General features: G+C 42.9%; 1 pseudogene; it reads right to left on the bottom strand.

The window, feature by feature from the left end:
* Positions 1-473: 473 nt before the first annotated feature.
* Positions 474-21,145, bottom strand: LOC115411993 (2-oxoglutarate dehydrogenase, mitochondrial-like; annotated as a pseudogene).
* Between the last annotated feature and the right edge of the window lie 238 nt (positions 21,146-21,383).

Genomic DNA, 21,383 nt, shown 5'->3' with positions numbered 1-21,383 from the left:
TTGTTTTTCACTTCTGTGTTCTTTATTGACAGATTTTTCCACAAAAGGAAAGAAAATAGTCACAACAACAACTATATAACCCCCCCCCCCCCCCCAGAGGTGACCACCTAGCTTCGATCTGCGCCTGCCCCCCCTCCCCCCTCAGACTGGGGTTGGTACCGTTGGTTCTGTGTCCTTCAGTTCTGCAGCTGCTGGTTCCTGTAGAGTTCACTTTGATTTATTTACGCTTTAGAAACTTTTCTACCATTAAACCTCCCCCCCCCCGTGTGTTCTGGTCCGCCTGGGCGGGGCCTCCTTCCACCTGGGCGGGGCTCCTCCAAACCCAGTCCTCTACCGGAGGTCTGGAAGTCTGAGGGTTCTGTTCAGGTTCTTCTGTTCTCTGTCAGACTAGACATTCAGATCCTTCTTACATATTGAGACCCCACCCACACAGGTCCAGTGGGCGGGGTCATCCTGTGGGTCCAGGTGGGTGGGGTCATGGTTCAGTGGTGAATCCCAGGGTTCCAGGTTCACACCGTCTCCTCACTTGAAGGCCCCGCCCCTGTGGAGTCACAGACGGCCCTTCTGAGCTCAGGTGGTCCTGGACCAGCTGCAGGGGGGCGGGGGGGCTGTCCCTGGTTGCTCCTGTCTCAGAGGATTCTAGGTCCTTTGGCCCACTTTGGCCCACATTGGTCTGAATATGGAACCTTGCAGAAGCGTATCGCATACACACTAAAAAATAAATCTGGCTGTTTTTCTGAATTAACGAGATAATTATATCGTAATTATGAGAAAATTTTTTTAAAAAAAATTCTGCTCTATTTTTCCAAATTCACCAGATAATTATCTCGTAAAACAGCCAAATTTAATTTTTTTTTTCAGAAAACAGTATCTCATTAATTCGGAAAAACAGAGCCAAATTTTTTTTTTTTAAAACTTATTTTTCTCATAATTACCAGATAATTATCTCGTTAATTCGGAAAAACGGAGTTGAATTGTATTTTTTTGTGTGAATGCAATACATTTCCGTAAACCCTAACTAAGTCAACTAATTCTTTGACTGTCACTTTTTTCATATTCAATGAATTCTGTCGTCGTGGTGACATCGGACTAAAGACACTGAAGTTGAAAATGAGTGGAACATAGTTAATTCTTATACATTCAGTGTTAGTTTGGCATTTGACAGATTCGTGGGAAGGACTGGACTCTTTGACTGTAAGTCGGACCCCCCCCCAAAAATCCCAAATAATCAGTTGGATGTGTTTGTTCATATATACAGTATCTTTATTGAATGAAGCTAAATAACGAGAACTTTTCATCCCCTGTTCTGAAAATAAATAAATCATTTTCTGTTTCTGGTGCGGCCGATTTTTCTTCTTCTGTTTCAGAGCAGGACAGTCCGTTTAGCGCCACCGCCACGCCGCAATAAAATCTAATAAAAACATGAGACGCTTCGATCCGTTTGGCACTGAGATAAAAGCTCAGATGAGAAGAGAATAAGAAAAAGCCCAGAGTTCATGTACGAACTTCAGCCGCTTCCACAACAAAATACAGAAAAAACCCAAAACATCCCAAAAACGACAGGACAAATGTGCCGGAAAGCGTTGCCGTGGTGACTATTGAGATTCTGCAACCGAGCTACAAACTGAACCCGAAAAAAAAGGCAAAACAAGCTTTGATGCGGTCTGTTTGGATCTGTGTAGTCTGTCTAGACCTGGTGCGGTCTGTTTGGACCTGGTGTGGTCTGTTTAGACCTGGTGCGGTCTGTTTAGACCTGGTGCGGTCTGTTTAGACCTGGTGTGGTCTGTCTAGAAGGCGGAATCGATAAGCAGAATCGTTAAGCAGGCAGCAACAATTCCAAGAATTGAGCTACTGGGATCCGTTCTCAAAAAGAGCGGTTCTCGATTCCCGTCCCTAGGTGTCGGAGGACCTTACCCAGCTCCGTACTCGGACAGGGAGCTGTTGCAGACGGTGCAGGGGCCTGGTCCGGGACAGGTGGTTCATGGGGATGCAGATCCTCTTGTCTACGTTCTGGTCGTGGAGAACATGATGGCGGTGGCTGAAAGACGACACCCATTAACATCTGGACTAAACCCTAACCCGGTACCACTGCAGTACAATACGGGGTCCGGTAAAGCCTGCGGTACCTGAAGGTTCTTCGCTCCACGTCCGTCCTGACAGGCGGATGAGGATCCCCTCCTGCGCAGAGACCCGAAGGCCATGTACTCGCCCAGAGCCCAGTCCACGGTCCAGTTCTTGATCATCTCTCCGCAGCCTTTCAGGATCCGGCTCAGACCTGGACAGGAACAACATAGACTTAGTCAGTGAGAAGAACCCGGGTACGTCGGCGTCAAACAAAACCTGGCGTCAATAAAAATCAGACCTCCGTGGATGGTGAAGTCCTCCCTCGGGACGGACGCCATGTGTCTGTGTGGTTCAGGGTTTCCTCGGTCAGACCGGTAGAAGGACAGCTCATGGACTTGGGTTGTCCATCTAGAGTGACAAAACCTGAGAACAACAAACACGACCTGTCAACACACCAAGGAGAACCAGGACCAGACCAGGACCCTGGTCGAGGGAGAAGAGGTTCAGGACCGACAACAGAGGAGGAGGTTCCACCAACAAACACCAGGAAATAACATACATGGGTCATTCCATATGAAATCAACAGATTTGAAGAAAATTTCCCACCTGACCCTTTCAGATTTTTCTCAATTTTTACATACTTATAGAACATTATATATGATGGAAAATCCAAAATTTCAAGGCTTAATTGTAAATAGTTCCCAAGTTATGAACATTTGAAGTAGGTAGGGGCTACCCTAAAATTGTGACCAAAATTCAGACTGTAAATGTTCGTCTATTTTCAGGCTTCTATAACTTCTGAACAATAAGAACTAGAAGTCTGAAATTTACAGAATCATTTCACAGGAATCTATAGTCCTATGAAATGTGAAATTGCCCTAAATTTAGACACCAAGCACAACTGGCTAATATAAATCCTTCTATGTTAAACATTCAAATTAAATATGGATGTTTTCAGCTAAAATATGGGATTTATAGAAGAGAAGATTAAAGAAGTGTCTTTTATTTTGTGATCCTACCTATCCCACATGCTGATATTGACCTTTGAATCTGAAGGTCGGACAGATATTTTTGATTTTCAGCTGTTCATATATCATACATAACAGAACATAGGACCTTCATTTTCCACAGATCCATTCCCTCAGTAGAGCAGATATAGCACAGAACATTTACAATAACTATGAGGATTAGTTTGTGTGGAATGAGTGGACAAATGTAGCATTTTAGAAGTTCGCCATGGATAAAATCTCAACTTTGTCATTCTCTGTAACATGCAATTATACATTTGAAGTAAATATTTTCATATTTCTTAGGACTATAGATTCCTGTGAAATGATTCTGAACGTTTCAGACCTCTAGCTCTTGTTGTTCAGAAGTTACAGAGGCCTGAAAATAGACCAACATTTACAGTCTCAATTTGGGTCGCAATTTTAGGGTAGGCCCTACCTACTTCAAATGGACAGAACTGTGGAACTATTTACAATTAAGCCTTGACATTTAGGATTTCCCATCATATGTAATGTACTAGAAGTATGTAAAAAATTTAGAAGAATCTGAGAGGGTCAGGTGGAACCACTGGATGAAATTATAATGGAATGACCCATATACATACAAACATAAATGAGGTGCGTGTGCTCAACTCACAACACTTCCTGCTGTTGTGGAAGTGCGTTTGTGTTTGTTGTGTATTTGTTGTTGTGCATTTTCAGATGTGTATGTGTTTGTGTTGGAGGTGGAGGTGAAACCGGTTCCTCACCAGGCCACGGTGAGTCCAACTAGTGCTTGATGTGCAAGATCTTCTCGTCTTTGGAGCGAGCGTACGCCTACTTGCAGATCTTGTCGTACTTGGCGATCTCCTCTTACAGACGCAGAGGATTTGGGTTATGAACTGTTTTGTGTGTTGGACGGTGGTGGACTGTGGCGGACCGCGGTGGACTGTGGTGGACTGTGGTGGACCATGGTGGACTGTGGTGGGGGGTGGTGGTGTTCGTACCTCGTACTCCTGCCTGCTCACCGCTCCCTCTGCGATCAGTTTCTCGGCGTACTTCTGAAGAACCGGCTTCTGCTTCTTGATCTGTTTGTACATCAGCGGTTCGTGAACATGGGCTCGTCCATCTCATTGTGACCCATCCGGCGGTAACACACCTGCGCACAAACACACCACGTTTACTACAAACTTGTACAAATCGTGACTCAAACTGACCGCTGTGCTGTCGTCCACTGACCAGGTTGACCACCACATCCTTGTGGAACGTGGCTCTCCACTCCGCCGCCACCTTACAGACGTAGATGACGGCTTCGGGGTCGTCGCATTTTTTTCCTCACTAAATTTTTTTTTCCTGGTATTTTTTTTTTCCCAGTATTTTTTTGTTTCCTGGTATTTTTTTCCCCTGGTATTTTTTTTCCTGGTTTTTTTTTCCCCCAGAATTTTTTTTCCCACTAAATTTTTTTCCTGGTATTTGTTTTCCCCAGTATTTTTTTCCTCACTAAAGTTTTTTTCCTAGTATTTTTTTCCACCATTTTTTTCCCGGTATTTTTTCCCCACTGTGACGGCCCCGCACCTTTTGGGCACTAAGGGCACTGTCAGTTTTCTTTTTTCAGATGGAGATGGCCTGATTGATTGCACCTGTGACGGGCCTATTGAAGCAGGTCAACATGGACGCTCACTCTCTCTCTGGTCTGGCCCGGTCTACTCCCTGCCTGGTCTGGTCTGCTCTAGCCTGGTCTGGTCTGGTCTTGGTTCTGCTCGCTGCCCTGCTCTGGTCCTCATGCTCCTCTCGACTGCTGTTTTGTGTTGGAGTATATTGGTTTTGGTTGTTGGTTTGATTTAATAAACTTTTGTTACATTTTACCACCTCCTCTGTCTCCATCTTTGTCCAACGTCAGTGCCGGGTCGTGACAAGTGGGGGCTCGTCCGTTCCTTGCTCCTGTGAGAAGGGGAGGTTTGTCTTTTATTCAGCTTCACACTATCTGTATTCCGTCCGAGTGGGCGGGGACTGCATGGTTTTTGTGAATGACTCAAGTTGTAGTAGTGTCAGGGCCGGACTGAGACTCATTTCCAGCCCCGGAGTTTCATACCTCAGACTGGCCCACTTTAGATCACGACCAATTATTGTTAAAATCATGGAATTATAACCTTACATGTTAGGTCTACACACTGTTCTGCAAAGCCTTGTAATTCAGTGTATTTTCTAAAATATTTCCAATTCAGCGCAAGTAAAGGTTGCTTCACAATGTGGATTTATTTCAACAGTGAGTGCACATTGACATCTCCAACATTATTATTCCTCACAGCACAACAATAACAGAATCTATATTTTTGTTCTTATAAGTGTTAACATTTTCAAACCTTTAAAATGTTTGAAATGAAATGAAAGAATATATAAAAATATTGAATAAAAAAATAATTAAAAAAAAAAAAAAAAGCTTGCTGCTTTTTCTAATAACTATTATTTTTGTATCCTCTGCAACAAAAGATTTCCATCACAACTTACTTGCGGTTTGTTCCATCGTTGCTATTGAAAACCTTTGGTATAGTGATATTAGGGGTTTGATGAGGATGATAAGAAAAAATATATGTATATCCTGTGACTGAGGGCAAGCAAAGTAATCAAAGCTAACAACAGACTCATCTTCATCTGTCTCCTTTGTGCCTAGTGGTTCAGGGTTGTGCTGCTGAGCTGCTCCTCTGTCATCAGTAGACTCTGCTCTCCCTTTCACACTTCCTCCAGTTTCCCTAGACTCGCCTGCACCTGGATCACAATAAAAATAATATCTACAGACATTTTGACTGACTTAACTAATTAAGATATTTACATTGGCAAAATATGCAGGCTTATTTCATATTACTTATGCTATTGCCTTTCAGTTGTGGGCTTTGTGTATTTACTGTCTCACTTTTAATAATAAAATTAAAAGGTCAGGACTATGGTTTGGGTATAGAAAGTGGTTTTCTGAAACTAATGCTTGTTCACACAGTCTGTTCCAACAGCTCACCTTTTCCTTCCATCCTGACAGGAACAATCCCCTCATCACTACTGGCTCCTGGCTCTGCTTCTGACACTAAATCACATTTTAAAAATGGTCATAATTCTCAGCCAAATCTTCTGTTTTCAAAGCCTTGGTGTCAGTTTCATTCATGTAGTGCTGAATCATCTAGCATCTCAGAGCACCTTTCATATTGAACAGGCCTACACCATACTCTTCACTGTAGCCCAGGCCCGGACTGGCTAATCGAGAGGACCGGGACAATTCCCGGTGGGCCGGTATAATATTTAGGCCGCGAGGGCTGGAGTTCACTTTAATATGTATTACTCTCTGAGCAGTCCTACCTGCCCACTCTGGACTTGTGGGCCCATGGCTGGTGTCTGCTGCTGGATCTGCTTTCTGGCTCTGAGGAGCTACAAGACAAAGTTTCCCAGTTCTGTGGCCTCGCATCATTCTATTTTAAATTACATAACGTTATGTTCCACGCCACAATGCCACACGATTCATTGACTTGATAATTAACTAACTTGAAAGGTGGTTTACCCGGTTCATTGTCCTCATTAGTTGTTTCCAACCGGGAGGTCGTTTTTGTGAAAAAGTTGCAGATTTTGTCACATTTGGCTGCGTTTGCTTCCAGAGCTTTCCTCTTTTTAATTCTTGCCTTCTCCACTTTTTAATTCTTGCCTTCTCCACACCACCCTTGCTCTTTCTATTATCCATGTTTCAAACAGCAAACACAGCTGACCATCCACAGCCTACAGAGCACAGATTGTATATGCTCCACAGCTACAGTACAGAGCTACTAACTATATGCAAGGACATGTTACGTCAGGTCACGGTGTGTCTGCCAAAAAAGAGGAAGAAAAAACCATCTTGCTAGTAGAGGGGGTGGGGGCCAGGAACAGCTGCTGCAGATTACTTGATCAACTCAGTGCTATGACTTAACACCGGCCCCCAAAAAATAAATAAATAAATATTAAACATATTTAAAGTGAACTCCAGCTCTCGCGGCCTAAATATTATACCATTCCACCGGGAATTGTCCCGGTCCTCCCGATTGGCCAATCCGGGCCTGCATAAACCTAAAGCATATGTGGTGAGTCACTTCCAGGAAGTGGGCGTGAACAGAGGACACAGGGAGAGGAAAAACAGTCCAGCAGAACGAACACACAGACGCTTCAGACTCATTTTCCTTCAGGTCTTTATTTGAGTCAAAGTCAATGGACTGAAAACAGAACAGAACCCACTGGACCAGAGGTCAGAGGTCGTAGCTGAACTGAAGGACAGACATTATGGACGCATCAGCCCCAGGTCAGTGCCGTCTGACAGCAGGAAGTGTCATTGATCATTAATGATCATTAATCCTCATTAATTCTATTGGTTGAATTCAGAGCTGGTTCAGTTCACAGATGAACTCTGACCCAGAACAGACTGAGGTCAAAGATCACAGTTTAATTCTAAAGGATGAAATTTACGATGTTGTTAAAAAAACCACATCAATTTTGCTTTAATTTCCTTCAGACTTGTCACATATAGAGTCAGCTGATATGATGACATCACACACAGACATGATGACATCACACATACATGATGACATCACACACAAACATGATGACATCACAGAGACATGAAGATGCCACACAAGGCATGACGACATCACCTAGTCAGTTTTCGGAACATTTTAATACTGCTTTTTTAACTGCTTTTAATCCTAATTTTAACATAGAGGAGCTGGTATCCCATTTTAACCAAACCTGCCAAACTGTCTTGGACTCTGTCGCTCCATTTAAAGTTAAAAAATCCCAGAGTTCACCACAGCCCTGGCTAAATGAGACCACTGCTGAACTGAAAAGAGACTGTAGGAGAAAGGAAAGGCAATGGAAGAAAACAGGCCTACATGTCTTTTAGAAAATTGGAAAGTTGCAACAAAAAATTATCAAAAAGCAGTTAAGGAAGCAAGAGCGTGTTTTTACTCAAACTTAATTTTAGCGAATCGTTCTAACCCCAGAATTTTATTTAAAGATATAGATTCTATCATTACCCCTTCCCCCTGTCATTTTACTGACACCTCACAGGACATGCGTGAGGTGTTCTTAAAATTCTTTTTTAACAAAATTAAAAACAAACGGCGACAAATCACCCCCCCAGATCGTGTTTTAGATACAGGTAGGGAAACTTTTAGTTATTTTAAAATTTTTGAACCAGTTTCACTGTCGTTTTTAACTGAAATAATTTCTCATATGAAATCAGCTACGTGCAGTCTTGATGTCATCCCCACTAAATTTCTTAAAGAGGTTTTAGACACAGTTGGACCCAGTATTTTATCAATCATTAATAAGTCCTTACTACAAGGCACTGTCCCCCCTTCTTTTAAATATGCTGTGGTCCAACCCCTTTTAGGCCGTAAGGTGAACGCCGTATCGTTTCATCCCGTTCCGACAGATGGGGCACTACAATCTTTTTACTCAGTTACAAAGATATATTGTTCCTGAGGTAAATGTCAAAAGTTCTCCATTTGCAATCCTGCAGTTTTTTTTTTAAATCAGTGTTTGAAGTCGGTCCTACTTAACTTTATTCGCGCAATGCTATTGTTATCATACGTGCTGCGGTTTGAGTCACGTGTAACCTGCTGGTCCAATCAGAAAGCGCAAAACATCCAAGATCGCTGCGACCAGGAAGCGAGCCCTGTAGTTCGGAGGAGGAAAACACAACGAAAAGTTTTAAAAAGCCAGCAAAAATATGGAATATGCACCTCATATCCGTAAAAAAAGAAAAAATACAGGATTTTTCGGCCAAACGATGGGAAACGTTAAGAAATTGTGTCGAACGATGGCTTTATTTGAGTGGTGAGAGCAGGAGTATAACTGAAACTTATAAACACTATCACTATACTTGACAATGTTCCAGAAGATGCTGGGTTTCATGCAACATGCTACAGACGTTTCGTTGATAAAAAAAGCGATTGGATTCCGCGGAGAAACATACAAGAGAGAGTTCAGATGTCAATAAATCACAGGGAGGCGAGTCTGTGCAAACAGAGGATGCCGGCAGCACCGCAGGATCAACAGGTGAAACTCCGAGGAAGAAATGACGGTTCAGGATGGATCTACCTACTGTCTCATCTGGTCCTGTTCTGCCTGCCTTATGCATAATATGGAAAAAATGGATAAATACATCACCGTGTCTGGCAAATGCACAAAGGATCATCTTTCACTGGTACAGACGTTATCAGCAGGTGTGTAAAAATATATATCTGTCTCTCACACTCTCTTACACTCACACTCACACTGTATATAAGTGTGTAAGTTTATTGTATTCTCTACTACTACTACTACTACTGCTATTACTACTATTACTACTACAGCTATTACTACTATTATTACTGCTACTGCTATTACTACTATTACTGCTACTGCTATACTACTACTATTATTACTGCTACTGTTATTACTGCTATTACTACTATTATTACTGCTACTGCTACTGTTATTACTGCTATTACTACTACTGCTATTACATCTATTACTACTACTACTGATCATAACTCATTCTCTCTCTCCACACAATGCTGCTTGCAGCTTTGTGAAACTAGGTGTGTGTGTGTTTCAGAAATGAGCCGCCTTCAATGTCTGCTACAAGATCTTCTCTTCTGTGAGCAGATCATCAGGCAAAGAATTAATGAACCACCACCAAACATTCATACACCAGAGTGAGTGGCACTGGGTGAAGTGTCTTGCCCAAAAACACAATGGACTGACTAGGATTCGAACCACCGACCCTGCGGTTATTGGACAACCTGCTCTATCATCTGAGCCATGGCCACCCAGTCTTGCTGACAATGTCTCATTATTGCTCCTTGGTAGTTTGCCCTATCCACGCCTCCAACATGTGATGCTCTACACCAGGGGTGTCAAACTCATTTCAGTTCAGAGGCCACATTCAGCCAACTTTGATCTGAAGTGGGCCAAGCCAGTAAAATAGTAACATAATAATATATAAATACTGTAAACTCCAAACTTTTCTCTATGTCTTAGAGTGAAAAAGTAAAATTACATTATGAAAATGTTATTATTTGCAAACTATTCTTTCAAACATTGTGACTAACATGAACAAACTGAAAAAATAAGTGTAATTTTAACAATATTATGCTTCAGTTTATCATTTACACATGTACATTATATAAAACTTACAGATCCCAGTAGGTCTACAAATACACAAAACATTTATTAACAGGTGGAATACTGTTAAAATTGCACTTACTTCTCTTAAAACATTTCAGGTTGTTCATATTTTTTGTAAAATTATATTTTGCTTTATTGCAAATACAGGAAAATATTTACATTTACAAAGAGAAAAATATGGAGTTATGAGTATTTATAGGTTATTGGGTAGGATTTTACTGATCTGACTCATTTGAGATTGAATTGGTCTGAATGTGGAACCTGAACTAAAAGGACTGTTAATATTTTTGTGGAATTTTAGCATTTCACTAATTCATCCCAAGGGCCAGACTGGACCCTTTTGCCCCCGGGCCGCATGTTTGACACCTGTGCTCTACACCAACACTGCAAAAGGGCAAACTACCAAACAGCAATAATGAGACATTGTCTGAAAGGTATTATGTGTGTACCCTCACCCATTGGTAGTGGATGGCACATTGAGGATGGGGAGTTAACAGTGACCTGGATGACTACAAATCCTGCTCCTCAAAGTGTTTTGCAGTTCATCCACTGCACTTGGAAACAAGGCAAATAAATGTGATACAGACAGGTGTTCGTGTATGTCAGCAAGACTGTCTTGCACTGATTTGTGTAGGTGCCAGCACTGTGTGAACGTTCAGAAGGAAACAGAAGATACAGCTACATGGGATGATGTTTCTGACAGTGATGGTGATGATTAGACATGTTATAGAACCATGAAATATCCTCTAAAAAAACATCCATGGAACAAAAATAAAAGTTTACGGTGTACTGTGTAAAAAACCAGACCGAGATCTATTAAAAAACATGTATTGTTACATGGCAAATGCATCATTGTTAAGAGAAGAAAAGAAACCCTGCAACTGTAAACACTGTAAATGTCAACAATGCTGTTACATTGATGTATGTGTGTTTGTGTGTGGCAAAATTCACCATGTGTAATATGTGGCAGTATCAGTAGAAGCTTTTTCCCACAAATTTCCAAGATTTCATGGTCTAAATTTACATTGCATGGTAATAATTCATCAAGACTTGTCTAAAATGTTAATATGTATAAATATCAATTTGTGAGAGTTTTTGTGTAGCTAAAATGAATGTTGATAAATAAAACAAGTGAATCTAGCATCACAGAATTTCGTTTTTTAATTTTATATTCATATAGATTTATGGCTTGTGACAAAAAACTGCAGGTATATTGCGGAGAACTTTTAACCCAAAGTCCATGAGGATATAATCTAAACAAAAATGCATTTAAAAAGTAGTGCCCAGACACGGGAACGAAAATCATTTTCTAGCCACTTTTCATGGTTCACCTTATGGCCTATTTTAAAGAAACCAAACCTTGATCCCTCTGATCTTAATAATTTTAGACCTATTTCTAAACTCCCATTTTTATCTAAAGCTTTAGAGAAAGTAGTTTCAACCCAGCTTTTAGCTTTTATGTCTCATTACAACCTCTTTGAGAAATTTCAGTCTGGTTTTAGACCTTTACACAGTACAGAAACTGCCCTCCTCAAGGTCACCAATGACCTTCTTTTAACAGCTGACAGAGGAGAGTGCTATTTTAATTCTTTAGATCTCAGTGCTGCCTTTGACACTGTGGATCATAATATTTTAATCGAACGTCTTAGAACCTGGGTTGGCATCAGAGACACTGCTCTTAACTGGTTTTATTCTTACCTTTTAGATAGAACCTTTGCGGTCACCATAGGCAACCACACATCCTCCAAAGCCCAGATTGCCTGTGGTGTACCGCAGGGTTCAGTTTTAAGCCCGATTTTATTTTCTATTTATATGCGCCAACTTGGTGAGATTTTTAAACGCCACAACGTCTCCTTTCATTGCTACGCGGACGACACACAGATATACCTGCCCCTGAGACCGGATGACCCCAGAAGCCTAACTGCTGTGTCTGACTGCCTCAATGATGTAAGCTGTTAGATGGCCCAGAACTTCCTTCAACTGAACAGCTCCAAATCAGAAGTCATACTGTTCGGTCCACTAAACTCTACCATTGCAATAAAAAATAGCCTCGGTCCCCCTCTCCTCAAACATTACTCCCACTGCAAGAAATCTCGGGGTAATATTTGACTCAGACCTCTCCTTCAAACTACACATAAATAAAGTTCCAATCCTGTTTTCCACTACGAACTATTTCCAAAATCAAACCAATAGTCCCACACCACGACCTGGAAACAATCATCCATTCATTCATATTCACCAGACTTGACTACTGTAATTCACTTCTGTCCGGCATCAGCCAAAAATCACTGTCTCGCCTCCAACTGGTCCAGAATGCAGCAGCTAGGCTTCTCACTGGTTTTAGCAGACAACATCATATCACTCCCATCCTCACATCCCTCCACTGGCTCCCTGTATGTTTCAGAATTGATTTTAAGATTTTACTGATCACTTTTAAAGCTCGAATGGGCCTGGCCCCAAGTTATATAGAAGAAATGCTAGTTGACTACGAGCCAGCACGCAGCCTTAGATCCTCGGGCAGAGGGCTCCTAGCTGTTCCAAAGTCGAGGCTTAAATCAAAAGGTGACCGGGCATTTTCCATCAGGGCCCCTCAACTTTGGAACGGCCTGCCTGAGGAGATAAGGCTTGCGGAATCAGTAGCATCTTTTAAATCACTTCTTAAAACACATTTTTATAGACTTGCTTTTATGTGATGTCTGTCCCCTTCTTAACCTTAATTTTTAATTTTAATTTTAAATTTGATCTTGTTGATAATTAACTTGTTCATACATCTCTCTAATTGTGTTCTTGTTTTAGTGTTTTTATTTTCTTCGTGTATCCTGCTGTTGTGCCCTCTGTCAAAGCACTTTGTAAACTTTGTTTTAAAGGTGCTATACAAATAAAGTTATTATCATTATTATATTATTATTATTATTATTATTATCACACACAGACATGACGATGTCACAAAAATGATGTCACACAGAAATGATGACATCCCACACAGATGTGATGACATCACACACATACATGATGTCACACACCGACATGATGACATCATTACACATACATGATGACATCAGCTGGATCCATGACAAAATAAGATACAATATGTGTGAGGGGCGGAGTTTGTTGTATCTGGAACCAGTCGTTTGTGTTGTTTGTTTGTTTACTTGCTTGAATAAATGTAAACAGTGAATGCATGTTGTGTTTGTGTTCCTACAGTTCAAACCAAACAACCAGAGAAGAACCAACAGCACAGTGAGTACACACACACACACACACACACACACACACACAAAACCTCTGCTGCAGGTTCCACTGGTTCCTCAGGCACTCACTTCCTGATTAGGCGTGTTGCAGCAGACTGTCTTTGAATGGGGGGGGTCACTGTTGCTGTAGGTGGACCAGGCAGTGGTTCTACATCCCGGGGGGGGGGGGGGGGGGGCTTGTATGCATTCCTCACATTAGCATACAGCAGGTCAACTGTCCTGTTTTTTGCTAGTGGGACAGTTCATGAACTGATGGAATGAAGTCAGAGTACCCCTTAGAGTAACCCTAGACACCTCTGTGTGTGTGTGTGGGGGGGTAACCACAGACAGCTAACCTCTGCATGGCTGTAGGCTAACGGCTGACAGCTAACAGCTAACAGTTGAAGATCCCGGCAGGACACAGTCGCCTTCACAGAAACACTAGCAGTGGTTCACGTACATGATGAGTCTCCGACCTCTAATTTTCCCACAAGCCTTAGCGTCTGCGTCGGCTCTGACAGTAGGAGAACCCGGCACACCCACGTTAGCGTCCGGCACAAGCTGGTTTAGCCTCTGTGAAGAGGTAAAGGCTCCACTCAGAAGATCCGCTGGTGGTTCAGTGCAGACCCCTCGTCCATCTTGTTCTCAAACGTTCACGTTCCCATATTTATGGTTCAAACTGATGGTTTAAAACAATTCTGATTGTCTGTGAGCCAAATTTTTCGCCTCGCGTTGGCCTAGCAGCCCCAGTATCTGGTCCTCAGCTCTGTTGGAATGTGGTGCCTTTGTCTTCAGGACCAGAAGTTTTCTCTTGAATAAACAAGAACTTTAGAAAAACTTTAGAGGATCTGTGGGAGAGAATAAAAGTGTCAAAAAAAAAAGGTAGAAGATCCGCTCGGTGCTGCGGAGCGACTGGAGCACCAAGTTCAGCCAAAGTTCATGACACAAGAACCTGCACCAACACTGGTCCACCTGCACCCACACTGGTCCACCTGCACCCACACTGGTCCACCTGCACCCACACTATCTCCAAGATTGCAGAAAATGGGTGGTAACAGCTGAATGCACACTCAAACGAAAAATAAATGAATAAATAAATAAATAAATGAATGAATGAATGAATTAAAAATAAATATATAAATGAATAATAAATAAATGAATGAATAAATAAATAATAAATAAGTAAATGAATGAATAAATAAATGAATAAATAAAGAAAATAAATAAATAAATAAATAAATAAATGAATAAATAAATAAATAAATGAATGAATAAATGAATAAATGAATGAATGAATGAATGAATAAATACATAAATAAATGAATAAATGAATGAATAAGTAAATGAATAAATATATAATGAATGAATAAATAAATAATAAATGATAGAATGAATGAATGAATAAATGAATGAATGAATGAATGAATAAATAAATAGGTAAATGAATAAATATAAATGGATGAATGAATAAATAAATAAATAACTAAATGAATAAATAAATAAATAAAGACGTAAATAAATAAATAAACAAACACTGACGGTGGTTCTGCAGAACCTGAAGGTGAGTCCACCTGAACTGAAGGTCCAGATGGGGTGGGCTTCATGGGGACACTCAGGTTCATATGGTTCTGGTTCTGCTCCACAGGTGGGGAGGAGGATCCGACCCAGTGCTACTGTGCCGATCTGGGTGAAGGAGGGGAGGAGGAGGAGAAGGGGGAGGAGGAGAAGGAAGAGGAGGAGGAGAGGGAGGGGATGGTGGATGTAACGCTTTGGTCTGTCTGTGTGGTGGTCTGTATGGCTGTCTGGGCTGTCTGGAATGTCTGTGTGACTGTCAGGACTGTCTGGAATGTCTGTTGACTGTCTGGACTGAGGGTCCAGACCAGGTGGACCACTGCAGGTCCATGGTCCGGTCTTTCAGTCCGTCTGAACCAGATGAAAGCAGTTGGAGGTGTTTGACTCCACCCACAGGCTCCACCCACAGGCTCCTGTGGGCAGACTTTATCAATCGATAAGTGGTGATTTTCCTGAACCTGAAAGTGTCGATAAGAAGAAAAGTGAATCTTGTTCCTATAGATGATGAAAAAGCAGGTCCCATCCAGTAAAGACTGATTTAGTGTGAATGAGATTTATTTATACACACTGGGGACACATTGGGGACATACAGGGGACACACAGGGGACATACTGGGGAATTACAGGGGACACACTGGAGACATACAGGGGACATACTGGGGAATTACGGGGACACACTGGGGACATACAGGGGAAACACAGGACACACTGGGGACATACATGGGACATACAGGGGACACACAGGGTACACACAGGAGACACTGGGGACACACAGGGGACATATAGGGGACATACTGGGGATATACTGGGGACATACAGGGGACACACGAGACACACTGGAGACATACAGGGGACACACTGGAGACACTGGGGACATACTGGGGAAACCCACAGTCTGTGGGACAAACAGTTGTCCTTTTCCCCAAAGCCATTGTAGTTCATCAATGCCATGATCCAGTTCAATGAGTGTCCCAGCTGAGAACCTGAAGACAGGTGAGGATAGGTGAGGACAGGTGTGGACAGGTGAGGACAGGTGTCATACTTTCCATCTGTTAAAGCAGATCCACATTTAGGTTGAATTTCCTTTGATGAATGATGAGGAAGAAGACAAATAATGGAGCATTCACACCCTTAAACCTTAAACCCTTAAACCTTAAACTCTTGCGCTTCAGTTGGAGCCAAACTCCTTTAATTGTTTTTCAGGGTCAGGGTTCAGGGTCAGGGTTCAGGGTTCAGGGTTCAGGGTCAGGGTTCAGGGTCCAGGGGTCTACTGCTGATCCTTGAATGCGTCCAGGTCGAAGGCGGTGTCCAGGAAACGCCTCAGCTCCATCAGGTGAGTGTTTTTGTTTCCTGTGGCCGGAGCTGCAGCCGGTTCTCTGCCCGCGTACCTGGACCAGAACAAGAACAGAACCAGGTCAGAGTCCCACACCACAGTAATAATAATAATAGAAGAAGAAACCTTCAGACTTGTGTAGCTCTTTTTGTGGACACCCAAAGATGCTTCCCAAACAAACAGAACAGATTACAGAGCGGCTGAAGAAAAGGCCAGTGTGAACAGGTGAGTTTCAGTGATTTGATGTTTTGTTTTGAGTCTGAGTTCCTGAGGTTTGGTGGGAGTGAGTTCCATGGGGGGGGGGGGGGGGCTGCAGCGAAGGCTCGGTCCCCCAAGGTCCAGTGCTTTGTCCTAGTGGGGGAGTGAGGAGGTGAGTGTTGGGTGGGGGTGGGGGGGCAGTGCTGCTGAAGGAGGTCAGTCACTTCAGTTTTTGTGGATGGGAGGGGGGCAGAGCTCAGGAGGACACTGCAGTCATGAGTCTGGAGGAGATGAACACATGAAGGAGGAGTTCAGCAGCAGATTATGAAGGGAGGGGGGAGACGAGCGATGTTTGGGAGGTGGAAACAGATGTTCTGGAGATATGACTGATGAGAGGGTGGAGTCCATGATCAAACCGAGGTTAGGCCGTCTCAAAAATCATTGTTCTCTTCAGATCACGGTGTTATTTAAACCAGTTAATCTCCAACATAATAATAGCCCCCCAAAAAGTTTCAGCAAAATCCATCAACATTTGACCCCCCCATCACCACAAAGTATGAAGGGCCCGTCAAAAAACGGCAAAAAATACTGTTTTTAAATGCATTCCCATGCTGAATGGATACTAAATGGATACTGAAGTGCCTAAAGTCCAGACATCCATACTGAGTTACATGTGGAACCTGACTGAGTCACATGTGGAACCTGACTGAGTCTACTGTAGAACCTGACTGTGTCACATGTGGAACCTGACTGAGTCTACTGTAGAACCTGACTGTGTCACATGTGGAACCTGACTGAGTCTGCTGTGGAACTGAGTCTGTTTGATACAGAAGGACCAACAGAAACCAAAGCAGCCATGGCAACACAACTGCAGCACAGAGAAATGACCCAGAGGAGCAGAAGATAGACCTGGAACCACACAGAAGGACCTACTCCAGAACATGGGGGTGGGGCCTTTAGGCCATGGGGGAGGGCCTTTAGCCCATGGGGGTGGGACCTTTGGGGGTGGAGTTTACATGTTCTCCCTGTGTCCGCGTGGGTTCTCTCTGGTACTCTGGCTCCTCCCACCATGCAAACACATGCTCTGATAGGTTAATGGGTTAATCTAAATCCCCCATAGGTGTGAATGTGACAGTGGTTGTTTGTCTCTATATGTTCAGTCCGTGATGAACTGGTCACATGTCCAGGGTGAACCCCACCTTCACCCCAATGTAGCTGGGATAGGCTCCACCCCCATGACCCTCGTGAGGATAAAGTGGGTTCAGAAAATGAATGAATGAATGAATGTGTGGTAGCTGTCTGTGTTAACGCTGCTGCAGACAGGTGTTCAGGACATCCCAGATGATGCCAGTGCATCCATGGATGGAGCCCCCGAGGGAACATGGTTCCACGAGGGAACATGGTTCCACAGAATCAAACTACCAGAGTTTAAAAGAATGAAATGGAAGAGAAACTCTAGAGTCAGTAATATGTGAATAAAGTGTGAAGTGCACATGTATAAAAGTATGTCCAGATGATCAGAACCATGTCATCATTAAAGTCTTCCTTAAATCTTGTATTTATCTTTATTATTTCAGTGTTCATCTGTATTTGTCTGGGACTCAAACCTGTATTTTACTAAAGGGGGTTTAGAAAATAGATATTGTGTTCAACTAGATTTACTGTTCTCAACTTCTTTCTATTTCCAGTTTTTAGCCTATAATTGAGTTATTTTATCTTAAAATCACCTTATTTTCACTTCTATCAGCTGATACAAAAACCTGCATGCAGTGAAAGTGAAACTTAAGACGCTTTACTAGTTCCTCTATTGCCACATGTCCACTACGTCAAACCAGTTTGACTCGGCTCGTCTCCCATTGTTGTGCACCTCATTTCCTTTCCCTTTCCTTCAGAAACTTGTATTTGGGTACGTTTGTTTCCCACACCGGAACAGGAACTGGGCCCGCATTCACTCTGCTGCTACATTCACAAGCGCCGCTAAGTAGAGAATCAAATATGTGACATTTCTGTAAATGAATCACATGTGGACAAATGTTTGAACAGATTGGAGGGATTCCACCCTTTAGAAGAAATGGAAGCTTTGACAGTGTTCAACTGGACCTGGTGTGGTCTGTTTGTACCTGGTGTGGTCTGTCTAGACCTGGTGTGGTCTGTCTAGACCTAGTGCGGTCTGTTTGGACCTGGTGTAGTCTGTTTAGACCTAGTGTGGTCTGTCTAGACCTAGTGCGGTCTGTTTGGACCTGGTGTGGTCTGTCTAGACCTGGTGCGGTCTGTTTGGACCTGGTGTGGTCTGTTTAGACCTGGTGTGGTCTGTTTAGACCGTTTCTGTCTCAACATCATGTTGTCTACATTCTGACCAAAACAATGCAGCGTACGTGTGACATCATCGCACATGCGCAACGAAGGCGGAATCGATAAGCAGAATCGTTAAGCAGGCAGGCAAACAATTCCAAGGAATTGAGCTACTGGGATCCGGTTCTCAAAAAGAAGCGGTTCTCGATTCCCGTCCCTAGGTGTCGGAGGACCTTACCCAGGACTCTGTACTCGGACAGGGAGCTGTTGCAGACGGTGCAGGGGGCCTGGTCCGGGGACAGGTGGTTCATGGGGATGCAGATCCTCTTGTCCACGTTGTGGTCGTGGAGAACGTGATGGCGGTGGCTGAAAGACGACACAACGTTAACATCTGGACTAAACCCTAACCCGGTACCACTGCAGTACAATACGGGGTCCGGTAAAGCCTGCGGTACCTGAAGGTTCCTCGCTCCACGTCCTGTCCCGACAGGCGGATGTGGATCCCCTCCTGCAGCAGAGACCCGTAGACCATGTACTTGCCCAGAGCCCAGTCCACGGTCCGGTTCTTGATCATCTCTCCGCCGGCCCTTCAGGATCCGACTCAGACCTGGACAGGAACAACACAGACTTAGTCCATGAGAAGAACCCGGGTACGTCAGCGTCAAACAAAACCTGGCGTCAATAAAAAGTCAGACCTCCGTGGATGGTGAAGTCCTCCACCAGGATGGACGACGCCATGTGTCTAATGTGGTTCAGGGTTTCCTCGGTCAGACCGGTAGAAGGACAGCTCATGGACTTGGGTTGTCCATCTAGAGTGACAAAACCTGAGAACAACAAACATGACCTGTCAACACACCAAGGAGAACCAGAACCAGGACCAGACCAGGACCCTGGTCCGATGGGAGAAGAGGTTCAGGACCGACAACAGAGGAGGAGGTTCCACCAACAAACACCAGGAAATAACATACATGGGTCATTCCATATGAAATCAACAGATTTGAAGAAAATTTCCCACCTGACCCTTTCAGATTTTCTCAATTTTTTACATACTTATAGAACATTATATATGATGGAAAATCCAAAATTTCAAGGCTTAATTGTAAATAGTTCCCAAGTTATGACCATTTGAAGTAGGTAGGGGCTACCCTAAAATTGTGACCAAAATTCAGACTGTAAATGTTCGTCTATTTTCAGGCTTCTATAACTTCTGAACAACAAGAACTAGAAGTCTGAAATTTACAGAATCATTTCACAGGAATCTATAGTCCTATGAAATGTGAAACTGCCCTAAATTTAGACACCAAGCACAACTGGCTAATATAAATCCTTCTATGTTAAACATTCAAATTAAATATGGATGTTTTCAGCTAAAATATTGGCTTTATAGAAGCCAGTTGTGCTTGGTGTCAAAATTTGGGTCACTTCCTGTCCTTTCACATGGTGTCTTTTATTTTGTGATCCTACCTATCCCACATGCTGATATTGACCTTTGAATCTGAAGGTCGGACAGATATTTTTGATTTTCAGCTGTTCATATATCATACATAACAGAACATAGGACCTTCATTTTCCACAGATCCATTCCCTCAGTAGAGCAGATATAGCACAGAACATTTACAATAACTATGAGGATTAGTTTGTGTGGAATGAGTGGACAAATGTAGCATTTTAGAAGTTCGCCATGGATAAAATCTCAACTTTGTCATTCTCTGTAACATGCAATTATACATTTGAAGTAAATATTTTCATATTTTTAGGACTATGGATTCCTGTGAAATGATTCTGAACGTTTCAGACCTCTAGCTCTTGTTGTTCAGAAGTTACAGAGGTCTGAAAATAGACCAACATTTACAGTCTCAATTTGGGTCGCAATTTTAGGGTAGGCCCTACCTACTTCAAATGGACAGAACTGTGGAACTATTTACAATTAAACCTTGACATTTAGGATTTCCCATCATATGTAATGTACTAGAAGTATGTAAAAAATTTAGAAAAATCTGAGAGGGTCAGGTGGAACCACTGGATGAAATTATAATGGAATGACCCATATACATACAAACATAAATGAGGTGCTGTCAACTCACAACACTTCCTGCTGTTGTGGAGGTGCGTTTGTGTTTGTTGTGTATTTGTTGTTGTGCATTTTCAGATGTGTATGTGTTGGAGGTGGAGGTGGAACCGGTTCCTCACCAGGCCACGGTGAGTCCAACCAGTGCTTGATGTGCAAGATCTTCTCGTCTTTGGAGCGAGCGTACGCCTACTCGCAGATCTTGTCGTACTTGGTGATCTTCTCTTACGGACGCAGAGGATTATGGGTTATGAACTGTTTTGTGTGTTGGACTGTGGTGGACTGTGGCGGACCATGGTGGACTGTGGTGGGGATGGTGTGTTCGTACCTCGTACTCCTGCCTGCTCACCGCTCCCTCTGCGATCAGTTTCTCGGCGTACTTCTGAAGAACCGGCTTCTGCTTCTTGATCTGTTTGTACATCAGCGGTTGCGTGAACATGGGCTCGTCCATCTCATTGT

Source organism: Sphaeramia orbicularis, chromosome 21, assembly GCF_902148855.1.
Source record: "Sphaeramia orbicularis chromosome 21, fSphaOr1.1, whole genome shotgun sequence".
NCBI classification, from domain to species: domain Eukaryota; kingdom Metazoa; phylum Chordata; class Actinopteri; order Kurtiformes; family Apogonidae; genus Sphaeramia; species Sphaeramia orbicularis.
This window is presented reverse-complemented; position numbering and strand designations above follow the sequence as displayed.